The sequence below is a fragment of the Dreissena polymorpha genome, chromosome 2, assembly GCF_020536995.1.
Source record: "Dreissena polymorpha isolate Duluth1 chromosome 2, UMN_Dpol_1.0, whole genome shotgun sequence".
NCBI classification, from domain to species: Eukaryota; Metazoa; Mollusca; class Bivalvia; order Myida; family Dreissenidae; genus Dreissena; species Dreissena polymorpha.
This window is the reverse complement of record NC_068356.1, coordinates 133,790,026-133,801,082: the sequence shown is the minus strand read 5'-3', so window position 1 is coordinate 133,801,082 and position 11,057 is coordinate 133,790,026. Positions and strand designations below refer to the sequence as shown.

General features: G+C 33.8%; 1 long non-coding RNA gene across 2 annotated transcripts; it reads right to left on the bottom strand.

The window, feature by feature from the left end:
• Positions 1 to 520: 520 nt before the first annotated feature.
• LOC127870440 (uncharacterized) lies at positions 521 to 2,040 on the bottom strand. Of its 2 annotated transcripts, none has more exons than XR_008044822.1 (2): positions 1,833 to 2,040; positions 521 to 1,364 (listed from the first exon to the last, which is right to left on the bottom strand). It is a non-coding gene; the product is annotated as an uncharacterized LOC127870440 (long non-coding RNA). The 2 variants fall into 2 exon arrangements; XR_008044821.1 differs by lacking the exon at positions 1,833 to 2,040 and adding an exon at positions 1,564 to 1,788.
• Between the last annotated feature and the right edge of the window lie 9,017 nt (positions 2,041 to 11,057).

Genomic DNA, 11,057 nt, shown 5'->3' with positions numbered 1-11,057 from the left:
AAAAGGAAGCTCATCCGTATGTTCTTATAAACAGCAATGCAGAGTAGTCGCCCTTGGTAAAATTGACTTAAATTGGCGGTAAAACTGGGAAACCAAAGAGATCTAAAATAAGTTCCGGTACAACAAAATTATCGATAATGTTCACCGTTATTTTACACTGTTTGAAACAGTGAAATATCAGTTTTAATTCACTGATATTTCTCTATAAACATTTGGAATGCATAAAATAAATAGGACTTTATATATGAATATTTATAGATATCACTTTATACATTTATATTGAGAAATTATATAATCACTTGGATGCAATATTTATATTATGTATACTGACAATGTCCCAGATAATAACATAATGTGTCATGAACATATTAGCATGTATGTGTTAAATCCATTAAGATCTCGAACGCAAAACACAGAAATAACCTTGAACTATCATTTGTTGAATAATAATATAAGTGCTCACCACAACAATGATTATTGCACAGCAACACATTGTCACAAACATAAAATACGACACAAACTCAGTTATATTTTATTTTTAAGACAGCATGCAATGAAGGAACAAAATATAATCGAACACACTAATATGAAAACGCTGGTAGTTGTAAGGTCAATACCCGTCAAAGCAGTATCGGTCTGTGTGTGTTGGTCCTTCATAAAATCTAAATGTGAAAACATTGTTTTCGGAATATCATTTTCAACTATGTCTATTCGACCGTTGTTGGTCATACGGAGAAGTTTGTTCTCATTTGAGTAAATGTTTTGCAGCAAGAAACTTATATTATGGTCTTTAACATCTGCACTTGACTTCGTTAATTCTTTTACAATGTAACACATACGGGTTACTAACTCAGTGGCAGCGATCTTGTTTCCAGTCAAATATCTAGGCCAACACCAACCACAGGTGTCAGTCAAGTATTCTGAAAAAAATTGTACCAATAACTGCAGCAACTGAGAATATATTCCGTATATCTTGTACTGTCTCTTTGATGCGGATTGCTGTTCTAAATAAGTGTGTTCCTCGTCTGTGTCTATAGTCTGGCAACTGAATGATCTGTATGTTACCGTTTTCAATTCTGCGTTTCTGTTGGTTCCATGGCCAGACCGTTCATTTTGGCCACAAATAATTTGTTTTAAGAGCCTATTTTCTGAAATCGGGCAAACAGTTTGTCTTCTGTGATAGCTTCTCCAACTTTACCAAGTTTGCAGTCATGTCGACAGGATGGGCACGGGAAATCGGTCTTCTTCATCACGTGACTTCCAGAAAGCACACAATGTTTCCATGCCAACGTACGAAGGCACCTTTTACAAAGGTTGTGTTGACATGGTAATATCCTCGGGCTGTCAAACGTTTCCATGCATATCTGACAAAAGAAGGCAGATTCATTAATTGACACGTTTACACTTTCATCAAAGGTTGAATCCATTGTACATCAATGAATGTTTTTATAGCTTTAACGTTTTCTTTAAACAATGCAAAATTGATCCGTTCATAAAAAAGGCACGTTTTTTTAAGTCACTAATTCAAATGATCACTTTTGTTATTAACCGAACATAGCTCACATGATCCTCATAAACGCGTAACATCTGCGTATCTTTGGTTGTGTATTGATTGAGATATACTTTGTTGAGCGATAAAAAGGTTTGTGTACTCTGAGTTTTAGAAGAAGTACATATAAATAAATTAGATTCCCATAAAACTTTCGTATTACATGTATATATGTACTCAACGTCTGTCACTGATATATAAACAACAATATTACAAACGGAATTGAAATTCGCGAACCCGGAAGTAATGTAAACATGTAAACAATATAACGAAATGTGATTACTCATATTACAGTCCCTCGCGCCAAAAACATACAGTCTAGACGATTCACGTTGTGGCTGTTTGTTAAAATACGTTGGGGGTTCTCTTCACACACAACACATTCAAATCGCCTGTTCTTGCTTAAAATCATGTCAATTTTGCCTTACATTTACAATCGCTGTAAAAAGCTTTAAAGGTACTGTCAACCACGACGACGAAGAAAAAGAAAAGTTGTAAAATACCGTATATTTTTACAATTATTAGTATATATCGATTAAAATATCACGACCGGTATATTTCATTAATTGAAAAAAGTTCATATTTTCAGTATATTCGGTAATAAAATTTCGGGATGTGAAATCGAAAGTACATCGCGAAAATAGCTGACATAACGATATACACACTGTTAATAACGCAAGGAAATTGATCATTTTATATATAAAATATATACAATTCACTACGCATGCACCATTTGCATTCCTGGGTTTTACCACGTGATGACGAGGATCAATCTGCTGGCGTTAACTGGTAGTTACCTGGTACAGGTACCCAGTAAAATGTATTGCCGAATACACTGAAATATGAAAACTTAACAACTTTTTTCAAGTAATGTAATATACCAGTCGTGATATTTTAATCAATTTAAACTAATAGTTGTTAAAACAATACGGGTTTTTACAACTATTCTTTTCTTCGTCGTCGTGGTTGACGGTAGCTTTAAATGCTCTCCCCTTTCGTATTATACCAGGTATATTACAGGAACTAACTTTACAATAAAACTCCGAAAGTGTTTAAAGACAATATCGCAAACACTGCCAATCGATTGACAATCGCATTTGTATACATCGTATTTTCATAAAAATGCATGGATTAATTGCATATCTGACAGATGAATGGGGGGGGTACATACATTGCAACTATAACGTTTGCATGACCTGTTGAAGACATTTAAGCTCACAAATGTTCGTGATTTAAATTCTGGTGTCATGTATCATACTTGAGGTCGTCTTCATAAACGTACTTGTGATACACTTATAATTAAACATTCAGTTCTTAGGATGATAAACGAACTACATGCTCATATCATATTCATGTAAATTTAATGTGTGTCTGTATGTGTGTGGTAAGATAAACGTTATTTTGAGAGTATACCTCTTATATCTTGTCCGAATTGAAAAAGAGTTTGGAATACGATATCGCATCACTGATAAGATGACTGATTTAGTTAATGTTCATTTTATCAGTGTTTACATACAACTGAAAAATTATCAAAAAGACTCCTATTCCTTTACACAACCCACAAAAAAAACAGACAATTTGTTTTTCTGCGTGACTAAATTAGTTTGTTACTCTCAACAAACGCTGAACACTTGCATGTCATCGTTGTTTGTCATGTAAGTATGGGTACTAAAACTATTTAGGTATATAAACGTTGACTAAAGTATGCTGCTTTTTAATAGTATGCTTTTGGATTTACATACTCACATTTATTTCTGTATGTATCACGTTTAAAGTTGGAAGTATGCTGATTTTTATAAAAAGCACAAAGGCACAACGGCTTGACGTAGATAAATATTTTACCCACATATACAGATCAATACTACATTATTAATTCATCATTCAATACGAAGAACCAAAGCAGATAGTATTTTAAAAGTTTTATTCAGGTTAAGCATATCCATATATACATTCTTATTTGCCTAACGTTCTCTTTAAAAGGCAATCCAGTATTTGTAGTGTGCATACGTTGGTAGATCCGGCAAAAATTGTGTGTAACCATATCAATATTTCAATATTTATTATATGTGGACAATTCTTAATAAAAATTTCAAAAACAGTTTTTCGTCGAATTGGTTCCAAATTTAAATGAATATCAATGACATTCATTGCAAAACATGACGATTTCTTAACCTAAATCATAATTTATGGTGATTATGATGCATGTGATTAGATCATAGAAGATTCGTCAATCAATGTTTAAAATGAATCAACAGAGAGTGGATTGTTCTGTATAAAACGCCATGTATGTTTTGATTAGTATCTTTTTCAATTAACAAAACCTAGGAAAGACGGTAGATAAATTACGTAAGTAAAGATCGGTTTATGAACAACAAATTACAGACCCTTCGATAAGACGGCTTTGGTCCGGCGAGCATCAAGAAAAAGAAGATAACACATTTCCCGTTTTCACAGTTGGTAAGAAAAGCAAACAAAACGGTATTATAGCGAGGGTAAACAAAGACATGTTTTTCATAAGTATTTTTTAAACATCTCCTACACAGAACTCGCCCTTGGTCTTGAAACTGAATGATATTAACCTACATTTAGTATTGAAGCTACAGTAGTCTTTATTGTTTTAACCAGAAAGTTTCGCTCCTGTTGTACATTTGTCAATAATCTATTCTCTGGAAATATACTGAACAGGTTGTCAGAGATGATAACGCAAGCTTTGCCAATCTTGTCATGTCGACAAGAAAGACATGGGCGATGGGTTTTCTTTATCTATTCCCGGGAATGATGCATTATTACCTTATCAACGTATGGATGTACGTTTGACAGAGGGTGTTAACATGTTAACATAGTAATATTCTCGGACTGTCGAACGTTTCTATTCATATCTGATATACGGAGACGGATTCACAGATTTGCGCTATAAAGTCCCCTTCTCGGCGGATGTCATGTTGTTCGTGTATTTTAAGTTTTCGCCGTTACCTACATGAATTCGGTCTTTTAAAAGTTACGAATATTTGTCTAGATGCTGAATCAAAAGAGCACTCTCAATTGTGGCTAACCGAAGCTCGAATATGTGAACGTTTTTTACTTTTAATTAAAAAATCCACGAACTTATGCAATTATGCATCTTATGTAGACCGACTTTTGTAATAAATGGTAAATATGGTATTATTGCACATAATAAATATACGCAACATGGACTCCAATTTTTTTCATTAAGTAGTTGTGATCATGCTTTATAAATCAGTTTGGTACATATGATCATATATCAAACGTTCAAACACGCAACTATATTACTTTGTAACTACATTCTTTTACTGTCACGGGGAGAGTTTAACCTTGCTGTTTTATAAGAAAATGTGTTATTACATTGTGAGCATTAATATAAGTTTTTGATCGTAATATACAATTATATAAATTGTTCGTATAAACGTTTGTTACAAGAATAAACATGTACATGTCAGGTCGATACCGAATGACGTCGCGAAGACGCAGGGACGACCTGTAAATAAACTCTTAATTACAACAGACATGTACATTCATAATTTGAAATCTTCGTTTCTCAGGCTTTTCATCTTGTAGTTATAAAATAAGCTTTGAAAAAGCATTTCGATTAATGTTTTATTTTTGCGCAACTGAAGGTAAAAACAACAACAATAGTTTCCTTCCCTAACTTTGGTACTAATATATAGTATAACTATTCGAATAATTATGCTGTTTAAAGGTCTAGAATTCTTGATTAATGGAATGGTGCCGTCCTTAGAACATTTCAAAACGTTCTTCTTTTTTAAGTAAGGCATCACGATGGAGCTTAATTTCATACCTTGTCATACTTTTGGATTCATTAGATGATAGAGGACATTGAACTTAAACAAATAGAAAAGAGGTCGGCAGCGGTTGTTAGAAGACTTTTACGAAACGCAACAATCCAATCTGCATTGTAACGGATATATTCTATTAAAAGCTGTACGTTAAAGCATCGGGTGTATATCAAAGACAATAATGCATCTGCGTAATGATGCAAGAGGTTAGCCGATTAACCGGTAAACCTACCGAAACGACCAGTTAATCGGTTACATTTTCGGGAAAAGTTAACCTGGAGAAAATTATTTGATTATATTTTTTTCATGGAATAATTCGTACGATTTTACTTTTTTCACGTGACATACTTCTAACTTGCGCTGGCGAGTAGTTAGAACAGCATGCCGCACCATCGACGGTAATAAATAACGTGTCAACAATCAAAGTGATACAGCAATTAATTAATACCTTTGTGATAACAAAAAGGGGTACGTTTTGATAACTGACACCATTGTTTTGTTGACCCTCTAAAATTTAACTAACGAACTGCGGTGAGTGGGAGCTATTAGCGAAGACGTAATTGACACGTTTATTGAAAAAACAGTTGAGACATTGGACGGCTTATTTTGATGTTTTGTTAACAAATATCCAACACTGATTGCTCGCGAAAATACCGTGTTTATAAGTAACTATTTTATCAAGAATTGCATTCGTAGTTAAAATCTTGACGAGTTAACGTCTTGTTACTCTTTGTTTATGAAAAATTAATATCATTATAAAAATTTACGTCCAACGATTCTACCATTACCGTCCGATGCAAGTTTTTTTTTAAGAAAGATAATTATTAACTAATTAAATAATTAAACATCAATTAAACCTATTAAAAATATGCTTTTCGTCACAGTGAATGAAAATAAACAGTATGTCCTTCTTTTGGTATCCATTATCGAACACTTAAGTGCTCAAGTTTAAACTATATTTGCGCCATGCATGGATTCAAAATATTGTCCTTCATTCAATTTAAGACATTCAATGATTGTTTTTCATCCTTCTTAAACGCCTCAAGATTCCAAGAGCTTTATCCAATTGAACAATATCGCATACGGCGATACAATATACCAAAATGAATTTCAAGCATTTTAATTATGATATTTGTATATTATGACAGGACTAATTAAACTTGACAAAGTAATAACAGTTTGGTAAAAGTTTCGTCGCGATTATTCCATGTTCGATAACTTGTGATATTTATGGACCCAACATGCATGTTCAATGACTACGTACATAGTGTATTTCGTTTTTACCATGCGTTATCGGTATGGACATTTTTAAGTGCAATTTGTAAATAAGAAACAGGTTTATGGCTTCTACATAAAATCGATTAAATGCCATTTGCTTGTATTCGAACTGAGAAATAGTTAACACACTAAGGCATTTCCCCGGAGATAATTTAATAATAAAAAAACAACATGTTATGTACTCATAAGTGTTGCTTTATACCTTTGCCCATGTTGCTATCATTTCAAGTTTCGTTAATCAGTGGTCATTGCACACGCCTAATCATATTTTATGGTTATGTCAAATTATCAGTCAGCCAATCAGATAACGTTAACTCCTTTTGCATGTCATATTACTCTCGTACAATGAAAACAATCTATTTCTTTTACTTAATAGTGTTTACAAAGCAAGCTGGATGCCTACAATAAAGTGGTATTTAAAACATAGTGAACTATCGGTAATTTAGACGCGACGATGAGACAGTCGCAAAATAACAATCTTTCAAAGGCCATGTTAATAATCTCACAGACTCAAATACAACTGAAATAAAAGAGAATACGTTTCAAGTTATAAACGATTCAACAAACCAATTGTCGTATGCTAATCTATGCATCAGAACGCACATTGAATGAAACAAAAACATTCATTAGTTACATCACTGACTTGCTTAAAACGTTCCGTGTTAGCAAACAAGACATGGGACTTTATTGTAAATTATTTTGACAAATTAATTACACCCTAAAAGAAAATAACTGTATTTAATGCCGTTACTGTCCTTAGTCCACCACCCCTCCGAATTACCATTCTAAAAATTGCGAACATTAATTTGTTAGTCTTTATCAAATACAGATAACTTCATTCACAATACATACGTGTTTTTGTTTTAATTGATACGCCGATTATTTCAATAGTTTGTTCTTTGTGTGTATCTACGGCCTCCTCCGTGTAAATATATGACACTTAACTTTTTGTGTGTTTACATTTAAATACACGAATCTGCAAAATTAACAAATAAGTGTTCTTTGTATTTAAACAAGCAATTATTATGACTGCATTTAAACATGCATTACTTCGTTGATCCGCACAGGACTTCAGTTTTAGAGCAATTAAAATGAACCATCTTGATAGTATAAAGTTTTAAAAGACATTTTATGATGAACAAAAAAGTGTTGCTTATGATTGAGTTTGAGTCTACACAATTGTGAATAATAATAAGATTAAGCTGACCATGGTTTTATTGCTACAACGAAGCATCATAAAAGTCTTCTAAAAATGAACTCCGTTAATTGATTGTTATTGATTTTGTTTTAAACTAAACAGAATCTGTGTTGGAAATCGGTGTTTGTGACAAATATTTCGAAGTCGATGTAACTTTATGAAAAGGGGTTGCGGATTTATGCACGCTCCTGGTCTTCTTTTACTCAATTTAGGCCTTGAATATCGCTTATAATTTTTTCAAAGCCAAATCGTCGAATGGTACCCAAAACATGCATGAAAATACGCATTTTATTAGCTTGATCTTTAATTTTTGACAATTATTGTTAAAATACCTTCTGAATGTGACGGATATAGGCACTGCATCAATTAGCATCATTCGGTATATTAAACGCGAAAATAAACGATAATGCAAGCAAGGCTCATAAATGTCCAAACAAAAAAACAATGAACATAGCACTATAAACACAGCGGTTTCATCTTCTACAAAAACGCTACGCCGCTCAATGCGTACAATATTATAGTTTTTTTTGGAGCCCCTATCATGCCGTTTTCCTTTTTACAAAAATTATTCCCTCTTCGTCTTGTGAGATGTACAATCGATTCTGCATCTTTATCGGTATTTTGGTCAGAAGAGTCATAATGTTCAGACTGTTGAAACAGCGCGAGTAACACCAAGGGAACGTTTTTCAACGTACCACGCAAGCGCTGTATCACCGGATTCACAGCTAACTCATTCATGACATTTACGAAATTTGTGAACGCACTTACGGAAACCGTCCTTATATTTGGTAGCCGACGATTAATTATACTTTCCATGTGTCTAATTTCCCGATTTTCCGTCTGGCAACCCGCTGATGTGTAATGACAATTAAGGGTCTGGCAACCTGTCGATGTGTAAATATTTTCTTTCTGAGTTTGGCATCCTACCGATGTTTGAGTGTTAGAATTTTCATTTTGGCAACCTACCGACATGCGATTATTTGTCTTTTTTCTTTCCTTGTCAGATAGGAACGGAGCACGCCCCATTAATAGATGTTTCAAAAGCCTGTCTTCTTGAAAGCAATTGTAAAGCTTGTCTCCGGTCAAAACTCGTCCACGAATGTTTCCAAGATTGCAATCACGACGGCATGAGAGACAAGGGAAGCTATTCTGCTGAATAAGATCACATCCGGGACGAACACAATAATTTAATGCTAACTTCCAAAGACATGTTTTGCATAGAGTATGTTGACACGGTAGTATACTTGAACTGTCGAACTCCTCTATGCATATCTGGCATAACAATTCCGTTTCGTTTATTTTCAGAATGAATTCTGTATCTTGTGAATCCATTTGTTGAAAAGCTTTTTCGGCATAGCTGTATTAAGCCAGCTTTTCACCTTACCTGACCTTTGTAAGTGTCCAATAAAATTCAATTAAAATTTCCCGCGGCTAGGTACGAATGAATACACTTCATTTATTCCATTGGCTAATTTGTGTATACCACCAGAACATTGGAAACATATACGCGTCTTTGTAATACTGTTTTACTGCATGAAACAATTTTATCTCTAATGAAAAGGCTTAATAGATAGAACAGTTTTTCACTCAATTCTCGACATCAATACAGTTTGTGCGTGCACCTTTTATTTTCAGAGGATTGCCATGGCAAAAGCTTTTATACTTAAAGGCTATGTTCTCATATTTAGTACTTACTTCCATATTCCTGTCAACATGTTAACATTAAAAGTATAAAGAGCAGTGGAAGCGAGGCCTCACTTTAATGCATTGCATTTGAACCCGTGAGATATCGGGTCAATTCGCGGTTAGTGTGTGTGGATGTCAGAGTTTATATACAGGTCATCACCGGAGTTCGCGGCCAGTAAAATAATCGTTATATAATAAAGACGCTATCCGTGAACTAGGTGACCAGGAATTTTCTTTAGACAAGAAATATGTTAAATGAAGATATTCAGCAATATAATTATGGTATGTCAATAATAGATTCTTAATGTGTTTTCAACAATACAACGATAAATATTATTTTTGATTAATTTAACAATAATTATTCCACCATATTCTAATGTATTAAGCATGAGCGCGATGATTCTCGATACTGTTAATAATCGATTCAAATAGCAACGCCGGACAAACCACTAAAACAGGTTTGTTCGAAGAACGCGCCTATAAATACGGAAATTTAGCGTGTGGTCGGTTGACTCATATGTTTTAATTTCACTTCCATTCTTCTTTTGGTTTTCTGTTTTGTATCTATATGTTTATGACCAGCAATATGTAATAATGTAAAATAAGCCGCGAAAACCCCGCGTAACATCCCGTACTGCGTGTGATGCAGCTAAGAACTGCACAGAAAAAGACATTCGCTATCATTGATCTCATTCATTGAACTATCAACGCCGTATATCTTTTTTAAAGATATTTCTTGTTATTATTATCATGTTTCAATATTTACTCTACGTGTCTGCATATAGACGCAAATGTTTCACCGCGAAGGAAAATAATATGTTTGCGATCAGTGTTCAAATACACTGGAGAGCTTTTTTAAGATACGGTACAGAAGAAAGCATTTCCGACTTAAAATGTTCGTTCAATTTTGTCAGGCAGTTTTGAAATAAAGAAGCTGGTTCGCATACAATGCTTGAAACAAAATATAATTTACATAGAATTCATCTATAACAGAATTTCATATACCATATGTGTTCGACAGTTGTTTAAAGACAGAGATTCACAATTAGTGTGTTTTTTGGCATAGCTGTTTAACACATTTTTTCACCTAAGCTGACCTTTGTAAGCGTCCAATGAATTTGAATATTACATTTCCCGCCGGTAGACCTGAAACTTTTCGAAATAGAAAACGTGCAATCTACAAACAGTTGTCACATCAATTTATATTAACAGGTAAATCTATGGACTTTCTATTTTGTGAAGTATATGGTATGAAAAACGATACTACAGTGTGTTTTACAACAATGTTAACTGCGTGTTATGCATAAAACATTCTTTTCTCTAATACAAAGGTTTCAGAGAAAGAAAAGTTTTACACTAAACTCTCGACATCAATACAGTGTGTGTGTGCCTATTTATATTTAGAAGATTGTCAGCGCAAGAGCGTTTGTACTGTGTTCTCCCCTGTGCAGGGGGAATTAACTGACTTGCTTTACTGAACAACATAATTGCCATGCTGGGAAAAATAGTCAAATGGGACCCATCAACATTC